Source organism: Schistocerca gregaria, chromosome 2 (assembly GCF_023897955.1).
Source record: "Schistocerca gregaria isolate iqSchGreg1 chromosome 2, iqSchGreg1.2, whole genome shotgun sequence".
In the NCBI taxonomy this organism is placed as follows: domain Eukaryota; kingdom Metazoa; phylum Arthropoda; class Insecta; order Orthoptera; family Acrididae; genus Schistocerca; species Schistocerca gregaria.
The window spans coordinates 769,807,703-769,825,905 of NC_064921.1; the positions used below are offsets into that span (position 1 = coordinate 769,807,703).

General features: G+C 42.0%; 1 protein-coding gene across 1 annotated transcript in view; it reads right to left on the reverse strand.

The window, feature by feature from the left end:
- LOC126334997 (sodium-independent sulfate anion transporter-like) overlaps positions 1-17,766 on the reverse strand; it is a 317,982-nt gene extending 300,216 nt beyond the window's left edge. The window contains exon 1 of the mRNA XM_049997813.1: positions 17,683-17,766. The gene's annotated coding sequence lies outside the window, so the exon portion shown is untranslated. The remainder of the gene's footprint in view (positions 1-17,682) is intronic.
- Between the last annotated feature and the right edge of the window lie 437 nt (positions 17,767-18,203).

The following is an 18,203-nucleotide window of genomic DNA, read 5'->3' on the forward strand; positions in this document are numbered from 1 at the left end:
AAGACTCATCGTCTTCGTAGACATTCCGCAAGCACCTATGAATATCTCAGATGATCTGGTTTTCCACCAAAAAGAAACTCAATGACAGCTCTCTGCTTGGAATACACCTCCGTTACAGATGCTATTTTGAAGGCTACGTACAGCGAAGCCACCTATCGGAACTTCATGAAACTATAGAGGCTCAGTCAAGAATATTCCACGGTGCTCGTCAAAAATTTGCCTATTTTTCAATCGAAACTGGCCGAGAAAAAATTGAGTTGCATTAGTTATCGAACGCCCGTCGTACAACGAGTTGGTTGAGCTGGTTATGGTCTTACTGAAGATATTGCTGACTCAGTCCCTTGTCGATCTGAAGCCATTAGAAAAACTAGAGATGGTGTTACTGGGTTATTAATTTTTGTCCAGTATGATTAGGTATACAGTTAAGGGCACCAAACTGATCTCTAGTCTACTCCACAGTAAGAATCTCAGTGTGGGGTAAAGATGGTCACCCCTATACTTAACGAAAAGTGAGCATTTGATCTCAGTTCTTCTAGATCCCTAAGGAAGAGTCACTTCTAACCAGTGCATGATATACTGCTAGTGTCAAATACGTAAATGGTGGATCTTGAAATTTTCGTATTCAAAGGTAAGTGACTTTACTTTGCGTCACACAGTTGACTACCTGCAACAAGAACATATTTGGAAGCTCTGCCAGGCATAGCGCTTCGCGAGTCCTTAGACCGATGAAAACATCCAAGGCTAGCAATGTTCCATGGAAGATGAGACTGGAGCACCCTAAGTTAACTGAATTTGTCAACAGAAGTTTACTGACGCTTTCTGCTGGTGGTCTCAAAGAAAGTAAAAGTGCATGTCCGTGGGAACAGTTGCAAATTCATTCCAGCTGACACAGCTGCTCACAAACCCAAAAACGTTTTATTGGATGTGACAATGGCCGCGGAAGCTTACGTTTATATACAAACTAAATTGTTTCAGCGAATTATCCTCCTGGTTTTCAAGAGCGTGGACTACACCACTATAGTCAATCTTCAGACAGGGTTTCGCCACTGTTGTCGCGAAACAGTTAACTACCGTCTACCGTATTAGCATGGTATTGTCTTAAAGGTGGAGTGTAAGACTTTCTTTTCAGCTTTGTAGCCCACCACTCAACTTCTCAGGCTACCATGTGCAGGATACTGGGTCGATTTGAGGTACTGTACTGCAGAGGGATTTTCCATGGTGGGAGGACTAGAATGGAGTGCACAGACATTTGAGGAGAACTGAGGATCTATTTGGAATGTACGTAGTGGTTCTATTTTGGATACCCTGACATTAATGGCACCAAGAGTGCTTTAATAACTATAAAGTATCTGTCCGAAAAGGCCTCTTAAGGCCCAATGGTATCGACCGACCACCATGTCTTTCTTTGCCGATAGACGTCACTGGATGCGGATATGGACTGGCATGAGGTCAGCACACCGTTCTCCTGGCCGTTATGAGTTTTCATGACCAGAGCCACTGATTCTCAGTCTAGTAGTTCCTCAACTGGCCTCGCAGAGGCTGAATGCACTTTGCTTGCCAACAGCGCTCGGCAGATCAGACGGTAATCCATCCAGGTGCTAGCCAAAACCAACATTGCTTAACTTCGGTGATTTGACGGTACCAGTGTTACCACAGAGGCAAGGTCGTTGGTTTTGGTAACTATAGGGTGTGCAAAATAAAACTGACCTGGAAAATGTTTCATTCGCGTTAAGATAGGCAACTCTAAATTTTATGGGGCAGTTTTATTTTGGGCACCCCGTACATGCCAGTCTATGTTGCTGTCCAGTGACCCCCATGGAATGGAATGACACGGCTATCAGTAAGCAGCAGGTGGTTCAAGGTGTCTAATCGCAATATCTGTTGTGTAAGAGTGGAACAGCATTAAACACACGGGTAACTGAATTAGATATAGCTGCTGTGTTGGACGAGACAGCGCTGCAGGAATAGACTATTTCAGAGTTTTACATGACTGCGATGTGGCCATCTGCGTGACAGTCGAGCATAGGCTGAGCGAAGCGTGTGATATGAGCACATTTGGTCGCGGCCGGGTCATGTATGCCCGAGGAATCTCGGAGGTGATACTGACTTTGGACTTTTCATAGGTCACCTTGTGGTGAGTACCCTAAGTATTTTGATTTAGGAAATGCAGCTTTCTTCAGAGTCAGCTGCGATGAGCAATAATGTGTTCATGATGGCGTCGTCAGTGACAAACGCGGATGCGGAAACAAATAGACAGTTTGATATAATTCTATTCACTAGTCCGTTCTTTTCGTAAATAAAAATCAGTTGAGAGAACTCGCACTGTGCCCGATAGAAAGTTTAAGAAGGAAGGCCCTTTGTTCATCGTAAATTAAATTTGCGCGTAATACAAATTGTTTCATAAACTTCACAGAAATTGCAGAACAGAAGTTGCAGGACAAATAAATTATATCTTCAGACCATCTTTTGTTCTATGGCACGCTGGCAAAACCTGTCCTCTTTTATGGCAGCGAAGCTTGGACACTCTGCAGAGATGATGAATCGAGACTAATGAGAGCCGAGATGCGGTTGGTGAGAAGAACAGCTGGCTATCTGGCTATGGAAGAGCAAACGGTCTGATGACATCCTTAAGGATCTCAAAGCAAAACCAATGCTCAACCCAGTACAGAATTAAAGAACATCATGGAGAGCCCATGCACTATGCATGGACACTGGCCGGAACCCACCCCCCCCCCCCCTTTTCCTCCCAGAAAATTCCACCAATACTAACATGAAGGTAGAAGAGAGGTGGGAAGCCCAAAAAGGAGCTGGACTGAGACAGTAATAGGCCAGCAGGCCTAAACTTTATAGGAAGACGAAAGAAGATGGTTGAGATGTAACATAAGACACTTACCTCTGTAGGATAACACTGTTTGAATTGATCTGTTTCTTTTCACATCAGTTTTTTTTTACGTACATTTACTTTATCAGGTTTCGTCGTACAGTTCAAAGTTCTCGCGTTTTGTTTCCTTTTCAGAAAGTATCTCCGGCATTACTAACATTTATTGGTAATCAGAACCATCTCCAAATCACAGTGACGTAATAGGTTATTTGCAGTATAGCTCCCATGAACTAATTCTGCAAAGCCTGAGGTGAGAACTCTGCTCATTTTTCTTTTCGACACTCTCTTTAAGAAGCATTCTGAAGGAACTGAGGAATCACAGTTGAGGTACTTTTCAAGTGAAAAGCGATGCAGCTAATATTTGCCAGTTAAAACACAGATGGAAATACATCGCTAACTTAGGAAATATGTTGCCATGGGGAAATGAGAGCCGTAATTGTTAATTTTAATTTCCTGTATAATCTGTATACTGATTTTTGTGTGGCTTTGTTATATTGATTTACTAAATCAACTTTTTATTTTAAAAAAATGGCATGGCGTACTTGGCTCTGAATTTTGTCCATTGTGTGAGTCACCAAAAGCATTCTTTTCTTGTTCTCTCCTCTATCAATAACACTGAAGCTTTGTCTATTGTATTTTAGAAAAAAGTTTCGTACAAAAAGGGACTACCAGATATTTACAGTGAGAATCTAGGTTACGTAATTCTCCTCTGAAGGAAAGGTTTAAGACACCGTTAATTTGCGGAAAATTGATAGGGCGCTGTGGGAGAATGGGCAGTCAGTATCTCTTCCAGTAAGCCATCTCAATCTGTATCAGCTTGTGACTTATTTTCTCTCGTTACGCCAGTGGAACAGATTGTCTCCGCACCATCTCCTAAGAAGTGAACGGGGAACGCAGTTGCATCATCAGCGAACACAATCTTCATAGTTGAAGGCCGCGTTAATCGTTTGTAAAGAAGTAGCTGACGAAAAACGAAAGCCGCCTGCATCAGCACCCCGGATTTGCGCTTTCAGGTAAGCTACTTTGAGGCTAGTCGCTTATAAGAGGTTAACTGTTCTTTAATCCATCATTATGAAAGTGAGTACTTTTACTGTAGTTACCTCCAGTAATTATCGAACACGCACTTATCATTAATTTATCTAATGCGTTTAACGATCTTTCATACACCTCTTTACACTTGTGGCTGAAACACTGTAACTGTCTACGCAAACTTTACAGAAGCCTTCTAAACTACTGTGCGAATTGAGAGGTAATTTTGTCAAGCCCCGACAAGGAAACGCAAAAAATCAATCCTCAGACGATATCTTCAGCAGTCAGTTTTCTTTCTAGGACATTAATCTTTGAATACCCTACAATAAAACCCTGAAGCACTGGAAGAAACAGCGTATGCTGAGGATTTCCTAATATTAGCCAAAGGTAACAGCAGACTACAACGAGAAACGAAGGAGACATGGTTCAGGGATGTTGCAGACAAAATAAACTTTCTATAAATGTCTAGGAGTCTGCGTATGCAATGCTAAAGGACAGATTAAGGCACGGCCGAAATCCTATAACCAGAATTAATGATGCATCCAGAGGCAGTCGTCTTAGCTATATCTCTAAACCCTAAAGAAAAAAAATAAAACAAAATAATGCACCACAAAGAATTGTCCTAATAGGACGGAAAGCAGTGGATGTGATATACATACACAGACTAACGAAAGACTACAATTTGAGAAAAAATAGATGATTTATTCAACAGAAAGAGCTCCACCAACTGAGCAAGTCAATAACGAATTTGTCCACCACTGGCCCCAATGTAAGCAGTTATTCGGCTTTATGTTGATTGGTAGAGTTGTTGGACGTGCTACTGATGCATATCTTGCCGACTTCTGACCAACTGGCGCGTTAGATAATCAAAATACCCAGACGGTATGGAGGGCTCTGCCCGTAATGCTCTGAAAGTTCTGGATTGGGGAGAGACTCAGCGATCTTGCTGGCCAAAGTAGGTTTTGACAACCACGAAGAAAAACATAGAAACTCTCGCCGAGCGGGCATTATGTTGTCGAAATGTAAGCTCAGGACGGCCTGCCATGAAGGGCAACAAAACGGGGCGTAGAATATCGTCGACATACCACTGTACTGTAAGGATGTCGCGGACGACAACGAAAGGAGATCTACTGTGAAATGACGTGGCACCTCAAGCCATCGCTCTAGGCTGTCTGTCGGGCAGCATGGCGGGCGACAGTCGAGTCGGTATCCCACTGCTGTCCAGAGCTTTTCCAGACACGTCTTTGGCGGTCATCGGGGCTCAGTTCGAGGCGGGACCCTCACTGAAGACAATGAATGAGATCCCAGGCGGAATACAATGGGCATGTTAAGAAATAATAATAACATTTCTGATTTCTGTAAAATTTGTTTCAAAAATGTTATAGAAAACCATATGCTCCCGTCAGTTACCTAGTTAATATTGATATAGTTGTTGTGGTCTTCAGTCCTGAGACTGGTTTGATGCAGCTCTCCATGCTGCTCTATCCTGTGCAAGCTTCTTCATCTCCCAGTACTTACTGCAGTCTACATCCTTCTGAATCTGCTAAGTGTATTCATCTCTTGGTCTCCCTCTACGATTTTTACCCTCCACGCTGCCCTCCAATGCCAAATTTGTGATCCCTTGATGCCTCAGAACATGTCCCACCAACCAGTACCTTCTTTTTGTCAAGTTGTGCCACAAACTCCTCTTCTCACCAGTTCTATTCAGAACCTCCTTATTAGTAATGTGATCTACCCATCTAATCTTCAGCATTCTTCTGTAACACCACATTTCGAAAGCGTCTATTCTCTTCTTGTACAAACTATTTATCGTCCATGTTTCACTTCCATACATGGCAACAACAAATACAAATCCTTTCAGAAAAGACTTCGTGGCGTTTAAATCTGTACTTGATGTTAACAAATTTCTCTTGTTCAGAAACTCTTTCCTTGCCATTGCCAGTCTACATTTTATATCCTCTCTACTTCGACCATCATCAGTTATTTTGCACCCCAAGTAGCAAAACTCCTTTACTACTTTACGTGACTCATTTCCTAATCTAATTCCCTCAGCATCAACCGACTTGATTCGACTACATTCCATTATCCTCGTTTTGCTTTTGTTGATGTTCATCCTTTCAAGACACTGTCCATTCTGTTCAACTGTTCTTCCAAGTCCTTTGCTTTCTCTGACAAAATTACAATGTCATCGGCGAACCTCAAAGTTTTCATTTCTTCTCCATGGATTTTAATACCTATTCCGAATTTTCTTTTGTTTCCTTTACTGCTTGATCAATATATAGATTGAATAACATCGGGGAGAGGCTACAACCCTGCCTCACACCCTTCCCAACCACTGCTTCCCTTTCATGTCCCTCGAGTCTAGTAACTGCCATCTGCTTTCTGTACAAATTGTAAATAGCCTTTCAAATGGCTCTGAGCACTATGGGACTCAACTGTTGTGGTCATTAGTCCCCTAGAACTTAGAACTACTTAAACCTAACTAACCTAAGGACATCGCACACATCTATGCCTGAGGCAGGATTCGAACCTGCGACTGTAGCAGTCGCACGGTTCCGGACTGCGCGCCGAGAACCGCGAGACCACCGCGGCCGGCTAAATAGCCTTTCGCTCCCTGTATTTTACCCCTGCCACCTTTAGAATTTGAAAGAGAGGATTGAAGTCAACATTGTCAAAAGCTTTCTCTAAGTCTAAAAATGCTAGAAATGTAGGTTTGCCTTTCCTTAATCTTTCTTCTAAGATAAGTCGTAGGGTTAGTATTGCCTCACGTGTCCAATATTTCTACGGAATCCAAACTGATCTTCCCCAAGATCGGCTTCTACTAGTTTTTCCATTCGTCTGTAAAGAATTCGCGTTAGTATTTTGCAGCTGTCGCTTATTAAACTGATAGTTCGGTAATTTTCACAACTGTCAACACCTGCTTTCTTTGGAATTGGAATTATTATATTCTTCTTGAAGTCTGAGAGAATTTCGCCTGTCTCATACCTCTTGCTCACCAGGTGGTAGAGTTTTGTCAGGACTGGCTCTCCCAAGGCTGTCAGTAGTTCTAATGGAATGTTGTCTACTCCCGGGGCCTTGTTTCGACTTATGTCTTTCAGTGCCCTGTCAAACTCTTCACGCAGTATCATATCTCCCATTTCATCTTCATCTACATCCTCTACCATTTCCATAATATTGTACTCAAGAACATCGCCCCTATATAGACCCTCTATATACTCCTTCCACCTTTCTGCTTTCCCTTCTTTGCTTAGAACAGGGTTTCCATCTGAGCTCTTGATATTCATACAAGTGGTTCTCTTTTCTCCAAAGGTCTATTTAATTTTCGTGTAGGCAGTATCTATCTTACCCCTAGTGAGATAAGCCTCTATATCCTTACATTTGTCCTCTAGTCATCCCTGCTTAGGCATTTTGTCTTCCTGTCGATCTCATTTTTGAGACGTTTGTACTCCTTTTTGCCTGCTTCATTTACTGTATTTGTATATTTTCTCCTTTCATCAATTAAATTCAATATTTCCTCTGTTACCCAAGGGTTTCTACTAGCCCTCGTCTTTTTACCTACTTAGTCCTCTGCTGCCTTCACTACTTCATCCCTCAGAGCTACCCATTCTTCTTCTACTGTACTTCTTTCCCCCATTCCTGTCAATTGTTCCCCTATGCTCTCCCTGAAACTCTGTACAACCTCTGGTTCTTTCAGTTTATCCAGGGCCCGTCTCCTTAAATTCCCACCTTTTTGTAGTTTCTTCAGTTTTAATCTACAGTCCATAACCAATAGAGTGTGGTCAGAGTCCAGATGTGCCCCTGGAAATGTCTTACAATTTAAAACCTGGTTCCTAAATCTCTGTCTTACCATTATATAATCTATCCGATACCTTCTAGTATCTCCAGAATTCTTCCATGTATACAAACTTCTTTCACGATTCTTGAACCAAGTGTTAGCTATGATTAAGTTATGCTCTGTGCAAAATTCCACCAGACGGCCTCCTCTTCCATTTCTCTCCCCCAATCCGTATTCACCTACTATGTATCCTTCTCTCCTTTTTCCTACTCTCGAATTCCAGTCACCTATGGCTATCAAATTTTCGTCTCCCTTCACTATCTGAATAATTTCTTTTACCTCGTCATACATTTCATCAATTTCTTCATCATCTGCCGATCTAGTTGGCATATAAACTTGTACTACTGTAGTAGGTGTGGGCTTCGTGTCTATCTTGTCCACAATAATGCGTTTACTATGGTGTTTTTAGTAGGTTACCCACACTCCTATTTTTTATTCATTATTAAACTTACTCCTGAATTACCCCTATTTGATTTTGTATTTATAAGCCTGTATTCCTCCCCCTATGAACCATGGACCTTGCCGTTGGTGGGGAGGCTTGCGTTCGTCAGCGATACAGATGGCCGTACCGTAGGTGCAACCACAACGGAGGGGTATCTGTTGAGAGGCCAGACAAACGTGTGGTTCCTGAAGAGGGGCAGCAGCCTTTTCAGTAGTTGCAGGGGCAACAGTCTGGATGATTGACTGATCTGGCCTTGTAACATTAGCCAAAACGGCCTTGCTGTGCTGGTACTGCGAACGGCTGAAAGCAAGGGGAAACTACAGCCGTAATCTTTCCCGAGGCCATGCAGCTTTACTGTATGATTAAATGATGATGTCGTACTCTTGGGTAAAATATTCCGGAGGTAAAATAGTCCCCCATTCGGATCTCCGGGCGGGGACTACCCAAGAGGACGTCGTTATCAGGAGAAAGAAAACTGGCGTTCTACGGATCGGATCGTGGAATGTCAGATCCCTTAATCGGGCAGGTAGGTTAGAAAATTTAAAAAGGGAGATGGATAGGTTAAAGTTAGATATAGTGTGAATTAGTGAAGTTCGGTGGCAGGAGGAACAAGACTTTTGGTCAGGTGAATACTGGGTTATAAATACAAAATCAATTAGGGGTAATGCAGGAGTAGGTTTAATAATGAATAAAAAAAATAGGAGTGAAGATAAGCTACTACAAACAGCATAGTGAACGCATTATTGTGGCCACGATAGACACGAAACCCACACCTACTACAATAGTACAAGTTTATATGCCAACTAGCTTTGCAGATGATGAAGAAATTGAGGAAATCTATGATGAGATAAAAGAAATTATTCAGGTAGTGAAGGGAGACGAAAATTTAATAGTCATTGGTGACTGGAATTCGTCAGTAGGAAAAGGGAGAGAAGGAAACATAGTAGGTGAATATGGATTGGGGGAAGAAATGAAAGAGGCAGCCGTAGAATTTGGCACAGAGCATAACTTAATCATAGCTAGTACTTGGTTTAAGAATCATAAAAAAAGGTTGTATACATGGAAGAATCCTGGAGATACTAAAAGGTATCAGATAGATTATATAATGGTAAGACAGAGATTTAGGAATCAGGTTTTAAATTGTAAGACATTTCCAGGGGCAGATGTGGACTCTGACCACAATCTATTGGTTATGAACTGTAGATTAAAACTGAAGAAACTACAAAAAGGTGGGAATTTAAGGAGATGGGACCTGGATAAACTGAAAGAACCAGAGGTTATACAGAGTTTCAGGGAGAGCTTAAGGGAACAATTGACAGGAATGGAGGAAAGAAATACAGTAGAAGAAGAATGGATAGCTCTGAGGGATGAAGTAGTGAAGGCAGCAGAAGATAAAGTAGGTAAAAAGACGAGGGCTAATAGAAATTCTTGGGTAACAGAAGAAATATTGAACTTAATTGATGAAAGGAGAAAATATAAAAATGCAATAAATGAAGCAGGCAAAAACGAATACAGACGTCTCAAAAATGAGATCGACAGGAAGTGCAAGATGGCTAAGCAGGGATGGCTAGAGGACAAATGTAAGGACGTAGAGGCTTATCTCACTAGGGGTGAGATAGATACTGCCTACAGGAAAATTAAAGAGTCCTTTGGAGAAAAGAGAACCACTTGTATGAACATCAAGAGCTCAGATGGGAACCCAGTTCTAAGCAAAGAAGGGAAAGCAGAAAGGTGGAAGGAGTATATAGAGGGTCTATACAAGGGCGATGTACTTGAGGACAATATTATGGAAATGGAAGAGGACTTAGATGAAGACGAAATGGGAGATATGATACTACGTGAAGAGTTTGACAGAGCACTCAAAGACCTGAGTCGAAACAAGGCCCCCGGAGTAGACAACATTCCATTGGAACTACTGACGGCCTTGGGAGAGCCATTCCTGACAAAACTCTACCATCTGGTGAGCAAGATGTATGAGACAGGCGAAATACCCTCAGACTTCAAGAAGAATATAATAATTCCAATCCCAAAGAAAGCAGGTGTTGACAGATGTGAAAATTACAGAACTATCAGCTTAATAAGTCACAGCTGCAAAATACTAACACGAATTCTTTACAGACGAATGGAAAAACTAGTAGAAGCGGACCTTGCGGAAGATCAGTTTGGATTCCGCAGTAATGTTGGAACGCGTGAGGCAATACTAACCTTACGACTTATCTTAGAAGAAAAGATTAAGAAAAGGCAAACCTACGTTTCTAGCATTTGTAGACTTAGAGAAAGCTTTTGACAATGTTGACTGGAATACTCTCTTTCTAATTCTGAGGGTGGCAGGGGTAATACAGGGAGCGTAAGGCTATTTACAATTTGTACAGAAACCAGATGGCAGTTTTAAGACTCGAGGGACATGTAAGGGAAGCAGTGGTTGGGAAGGGAGTGAGACAGGGTTGTAGCCTCTCCCCGATGTTATTCAATCTGTATGTTGAGCAAGCAGTAAAGGAAACAAAAGAAAAATTTGGAGTAGGTATTAAAATTCACGGAGAAGAAATAAAAACTTTGAGGTTCGCTGGTGACATTGTAATTCTGTCAGAGACAGCAAAGGACTTGGAAGAGCAGTTGAACGGAATGGACAGTGTCTTAAAAGGAGGATATAAGATGAACATCAACAAAAGCAAAACGAGGATAATGGAATGTAGTCAAATTAAATCGGGTGATGCTGAGGGTATTAGATTAGGAAATGAGACACTTAAAGTAGTAAAGGAGTTTTTCTATTTAGGGAGTAAAATAACTGATGATGGTCGAAGTAGAGAGGATATAAAATGTAGACTGGCAATGGCAAGGAAAACGTTTCTGAAGAAGAGAAATTTGTTAACATCGAGTATAGATTTAATGGTCAGGAAGTCGTTTCTGAAAATATTTGTATGGAGTGTAGCCATGTATGGAAGTGAAACATGGACAATAACTAGTTTGGACAAGAAGAGAATAGAAGCTTTCGAAATGTGGTGCTACAGAAGAATGCTGAAGAATAGATGGGTAGATCACATAACTAATGAGGAGATATTGAATAGAATTGGGGAGAAGAGGAGTTTGTGGCACAACTTGACTAGAAGAAAGGATCGGTTGGTAGGACATGTTTTGAGGCATCAAGGGATCACAAATTTAGCATTGGAGGGCAGCGTGGAGGGTAAAAATCGTAGAGGGAGACCAAGAGATGAATACACTAAGCAGATTCAGAAGGATGTAGGTTGCAGCAAGTACTGGGAGATGAAGAAGCTTGCACGGGATAGAGTAGCATGGAGAGCTGCATCAAACCAGTCTCAGGACTGAAGACCACAACAACAACAACAACAAGCCTGTATTCACCTGACCAAAAGTCTTGTTCCTGCTGCCGCCGAACTTCCCTAATTCCCACTATATCTAACTTTAACCTATCCATTTCCCTTTTTAATATTTCTAACGTACCTGCCCGATTAAGGGATCTGACATTCTACGCTCCGATCCGCAGAATGATAGTTTTCTTTCTCCTTATAACGACGTCCTCTTGAGTAGTCCCCACAGGGAGATCCGAATGGGGGACTATTTTACCTCTGGAATATTTTACCCTAGAGGACGCCCTCATCATTTAACCATATAGTAAAGCTGCATGACCTCGGGAAAAATTACGGCTGTAGTTTCCCCTTGCTTTCAGCCGTTCGCAAGGCCAGATGAGTCAATCATGCAGACTGTTTCCCCTGCAACTAGTTAAAAAGCTGCTGCCCCTCTCAGGAACCACACGTTTGTCTGGCCTCTCAACAGATACCCCTCCGTTGTGATTGCACCTACGGTACCGTCATCTGTATCGCTGAGGCACGCAAGGCTCCCCACCAACGGCAAGGTCCATTGTTCATGGAGGGGGGGGGGGGGGGGGTTAATGCAGAAATAGATACAGAAATTATGTAACAGTTTTGTTGCTATGGATAATGAAATCTACAGAACACTTTGTACTTACCAAAATAAAGCAAAGAGTTGTTTGGTGGCGTAATTAGAGACTGTTATGCAGTTCATGGGTTTCGCATGGGTTTTATAGCATCACTTTGTAAGCGTTTATTCGCTTTAACGGTGACTGAGCTCACAAAACGATATTTTATTTTTCCTCAGGTTAGATATTTAACCAACTCAAATGAAAATGTTGTGACAAGAGAAAATATGAAACGATTACACCCGTAAGATGTACACTACCCTTGAATTTTCTTCATGGCTGATATCTGAAACGATACGTCATTAAATTTTCTGGCTCCTGGTATTTTGGCAATATACGTTTTTTCTTGTATTAATAGTAGTGTTTCTCATTACAAACACAAGTCTAAATCCATTGATATTACAGTTCGTAGCTCTGTAGCGTGTTTCTCCCCCCCCCCCCCCCCCTCTCTCTCTCGCTTTGTCTCTCTCTCTCTCTCACTTAGACACACACACACACATCTATGTGTAAAAGTGAATACTGCTCTGAGCGTGTTGGCATCGGTGAATACACTGGAGCCATGTCGGAGCGAAACTGGTTGAAATCCTGTGTCTCCGAGCTGCCTCATGCAAACGTAATTTCTTCTGTGTGTTACCCTGGCGTGCCCCGTGTGGAACTGCGCCCGCCTCCACCTCCAACCCCCCCTCCCCCTCCCGCCCTTGCGCACCCTGCCTTACATACACACACACACACACACACACACACACACACACACACACACACACATCAAAAATTTCTAGAGGTGCTATTTTGAAATCGAGACGAGTAATAACTCAGTTCCAGTTTTTATTTGAAGTGAACTGGACAGGTATGGAATTACTTGACGACCAGAACCAAGAGGAAAGACTCCGATAAACTGTCAAACTGAAATATAAATGATGTAAATACTCTGTATTTTCACTCAAAACAGATAGGTGTCTTCTGTATTTCAGATTATTCAGAGAACAGCATTTTTCTAGGAGAACAATGTACCGTTCTCTTTAATGCGACATTTAACAAAAGTAATGAAGTATAACAGTATCGAAAAAGGAGAAACAAGCAATATTTGTGCCCTGATCGAAATTTGTTCCTTAACCACGATAATTTTTAATTGCCATTGCATGAGCAAGTATTTCGTAATAATCATTTTAGATGAAAATCCTTTCCTTCGTTGCGACCTTATGGGTATGAGCAAACAGACTTTTCGTGGTGTGGTGGCATCGTTCTTTGAAAAATCATTATAACTAACTAAATTTGCCAATATCATAGGTGTAGCTAGACTGGAAAAAGTCGTCAAAGAAAAATAGGAAACAGTAGATGTATATACGAATGTGACAAACGATTGCACTGGAAACAAATAACACATTACTTGTGCCTCTACTTAACACGAATTCATTCCAGAATCAGAAACGTTACGCAGTTAGCTGTAGATGTTTCTTTCGATTCTTTTTCAAGACCTGAGAACGCTGGCAGTACCCAGATCTCGCCATGAGATAATTTTGCATATTCTACACAAAGACTGGAAATGTAATATAATGTAGTGGAATGAAACCAGGAAACTGTAAGATTCTAAAATTACGGTCTGAATACACACTTAATTCACAGCAGAAATGAGTATTGATAATTATGAAAATTTACAATCTGTTTTCAAATACGTAACCCTCAGTTGAACCCTTTGTTTTTATCTCAAACAAATGGTTTTCGCAAGAGCTGAACAGCACTGAAGGTTATAAAGTATCATCATCTACAATAATTTGGGCAAGATTCTCTTTCCAAGATGGCTTTTAGGATGAGGAGAAACCTAGAGTAATCTTATGCTTCAAACTATTTAAAATTATGTCTGATAAATAACCTACGTGAGTGAAGATAAATGAAAGTTTTCTATACAATCACTTAGTTTTCGTAGTGACAGTGAATGGGAGGAGACCACTGATAGTGCCAGAATACTGAATTAGGTCTTTTCAGAATGTTTCGCTGCAGGAGATCTTCACACAAATGTCGAAATTATAGTAAATAAAATCAACTAAAATCGCTCAACAAGGAAAAAGCAACAGGACCTGAAGAATTACCTCTGTGATCCTATTTAGATAGCGTGAGTCAGTTTGTTCATGAGCACAGTTTATAGTAGACCAGTCGAAGAAAGAAGCATTCTAAGCTGATGAGGAACAATTGCACACGTCATTCCCATTTTCAAAAGTAATCGGACAGAGGCACAACACTCCTTACGTCAGTCCATTGTAAAATTGTGGAATACTTTTCATGTTCGCGTGTTATGAACTTCTTTCAAGATCGAAACCAATATGTAGAAATCAACGTGTAAACAGCGATCTAGTGAAGTCGAGCTTGTTCTGCTCGCACATGCGATCCAAAAGGCAATCAACAGCAGTGCCTAGGTTAACGTCGTTTTCCTTCCTTCTGAAAGTCATTCCATACAGTTCCGTATTGTCGCCTGGTGAACAGAGACAGCTTTGTGAATGTAATGTGGCTGTATCGAAGACAAAACTCAACACATGGATCTTAATGGAGAGGAGTCGTTGTCGTTGTAAGTGAAAGTAACCCGCTACTATTGACGAAGTGTACGGGGTACAGCAAAACGAAGCAGCAGGGGACAGCGCCTACCGCTAGGCTACCCACTCGGCAGCAACCTTCAATGTGTACGCTTGCGCCACAGCCCTTTGCGTGATATACAGTGTTCGGCAGGTGCGAACGTATTCGACACCATCTAACGACCTAAATTATGTCAGGCCCATTTCGATAAGTTTCTCTAGAGGTCTGTCTGCCAAAGGATTGGCCTATTAGCAGTCTTTGGTCCCAATAGTTCCGAAGTTCCTTAGCTTTGTTGGATGATGCTTCCAGGCATGGATTCCTACCCTTATTTTTTCTTTCTTTATCAAAAAGTCGTCTACAACGCCTCGATGTGACGGGTAAGGTCGGCACCTATGTGAGACTTTCGGGATAGTAGGAAACTGTAGCGAAAAGTGGAAAGGCGTGCAGAGGATCGACAGTTGCTACGGTGTCATCAGCCGACAATGAACGTAAGCAAATGGTATGTAATGCACACAAAGAGGCGAGAAAACCCGTTAATGTTCGAATACAATACCAACACTCAGTCAGTGGAAACAAAACCAGCCATAAAATATGTTGAAGAATGGTCTGAAGAGGTTTGAACTGGAATGCGCACGTGAAACATGCAGGAAAATCTGATACCAGGCAGAAATTCGTTGGAAGATTCGAAGGAATCATAATTAGAAGTTTACAAAACCAACGTTCAACAGACTCGCGAGTGCTGCTCGTCAGTCTGGAATCTTCAGCAGGTAGGATTAATAGCGTCGCGGAGATGTGAATCAAACTACAACAGCAGACGCGACAAAGAGGCGTTGTGCATCAGGGAGAGGCTTCAAGGAGAGTCATTCAGCGTCTTACTTCGTCGCACATACACTTCACGCAAAGACAATGAGACGTAAGGCACAGATATTCGAGCTCATGCGATCACTTACCGACAGTCGTTCTACCGCGCTCCTGTCGATAATGGAACGGGAAAGAAGAAACACAATAGTACCTGGAGTACCCTCCGCTACATTAAGTAAGGTCAAAATAAATGTAGATGAGTATACGATGATTCTCTGTCCGTCAACACTTGGAAAAAGTGGTATGTGCTCTTCACTTGCAGGTACCATTGTATAGAATATTGCACGAGTATCATTGTTTGTTCCGTGTCAGTAAAGTGTAAGGAGTAATACTTGCATGAAAACCGTACAAAAACCATTGCCGGATTGTAGGATTATTTTCGTTTTTCTCTGGATTGCCTTAGTGTTACATAGAAGAACTTTTTAGCTGTTCGGCTCCCTTTTCGGGGAATCTAAAGATCTCGATTTCCCTACTTTACATTATTCTCATTACACACTATAAACAAAACACCCATCTCTGATGAGATTTTCTAGGATTATGTACAGTGACATTTCGGCTACCTGTATTTGCAATCAAGTATTTGTTACAGCGAGTACTTGACTTTCTGAAGGATGTTACGATGTCCTACCTTATGAGGGGATGAAAATGAATGACGTGCTATACCACAATCATTTTCGACGATATGCATCGGTTTTTCTTCTTTTTTAAAAATTCATTTTAGTGTAATGATGCTTCCTTTCCGTGAGTATTAGTTACCGCATTTGTTCCGTACTACAAATGAAATCGCAGGATACATGGCTCTCGCGTGTGAGGATGGAGCATGCTTTGTGTGTCCCACAGTATTTCCTCGAGTCAGCTGCAGTACACCGTCATGTGCTTGTTGGAAAGTAGAAGGTGCTATGATGTCGAACAATTGCCCGCTTGCAGGAAAGACTGGGATACACAAAACGTGGTCTAGTGGCATACTGGAGAGCCATATGTTGAACATACCCGCCGGAGAAAGATAAACAGTCACATCAAATCGTAAGATGTTTGAAAGTTGGACTATTGTAAATATAAATCTCAGAGCAAGTAGTAAGTGCGACACTAAGAGAAGTTAGTGCTGAGTTAAATGAGGCAAGGGGCAACCTCAAAAGCCATTGACGAAAATCAGACTATTGCACCAAATGTTTTGTAGCGCCTAGAGTGAACTTGGAAGACAGGGAAGAGACACTGAACTGCATCGCTGAAGAAAATCCGACTATAATTTCATGTGGATGTTTTGATCACCTAGTGTAAGGTACTTTCTGTTGATTGTGTCTGACGGGAGGAGATTAGTATTTAACTTTCCATCGATGATATCATTACTGACCGAACACGGGCTTGGATTAGAACGAGGAAGGAAATCTGCAGTGCTATTTCAAAGGAATTTTCATCAAGCGGTTTATTAATACTATGCGTTAATGTATTAGACTAATTTCTTGCCGGCCGGTGTGACCGAGCGGTTCTAGGCGCTTCAGTCTGGAACCGCGCACTGCGGTCGCAGGTTCGAATCCTGACTCGGGCGTTGATGTGAGTTGTGTCCTTAGGTTAGTTAGGTTTAAGTAGTTCTAAGTTCTAGAGGACAGATGACCAGATGTTAAGTCCCATAGTGCTCAGAGCCATTTGAACTAATTTCCTTTTGCGCATTATTCTCTAATAATTTTTGAGGCCATTTTTGATTTCTCCCAAGTGTTTTACTTTTCCTTTCGTCGAGGAGGACAGTGAATAAAGATTAATTACTTTCAAATCTAACTCAAAACTGAAATACACACATACTGACCAACTTTCATGGTTCAGATTCATACCGACGGCGTAACAGCAGTTAAACATTCAGGCAACAACAATGCGTTTATACGAAGGCCAACGATAGCTCCGCTAAAAACTTACTGAAACCAATGGGGCATTACGCTGTCACAAAGTAACGTAACTGAGAAAAGAAATCAAAAGAAGGGCGCAGTAGCACAAGCTCACTCAAAAATCAATAAACAAAATAAAAACAGGATTTCAAAAATGTGTCGAAAGTAAAACAGAAATAGTTTACAGAAACTTTTTTTCAAGGCACAAGAAACAGAAGCAATTCCGTCATAACTCACCTCGACTGCGTCGTTAGAAGTGTACTGTGCTACGCGAAGTGAGCGCCGCCGCTTGTCCGCGCTGCTGCGAGGGCTGGACGGCTGTGGCCGGGCTGGGGTCCCTGTCCCGTGTGAGACGGCAGCAGCCGCTGTGCCGCCACTTTATAACGCGAGCCGCCTACGGCTGACGTCGCAGCGGCGCTCCCAGGCATTACCTCCAGTCCTGGTCATCGGTTGCAAAGCCCACCGCCACGGCCCTGTGGGAAGTAGCCTCAAAGCTTCGCGCTTAATCAGGAGAGCTCTTTGTCGTACATTATCTCTACTTACTGGATTCTTTTTCCAGTAGCAGGTGATGACACCACTTGAGCCAGCTGAGGCCGTAACTTTTCCTTATTATTCTGAATTCACAGATGACCGTTCCACAACACTGTGGTTTTTGTCTCGCTCTCTGGATTTTTTTTTCAGATACCGTATGAACTACAATCGTAAAGTGTCCTACCAGATTTCTTATTCCCTTCTCCGTGACTTTCAAGTTGTCCTTG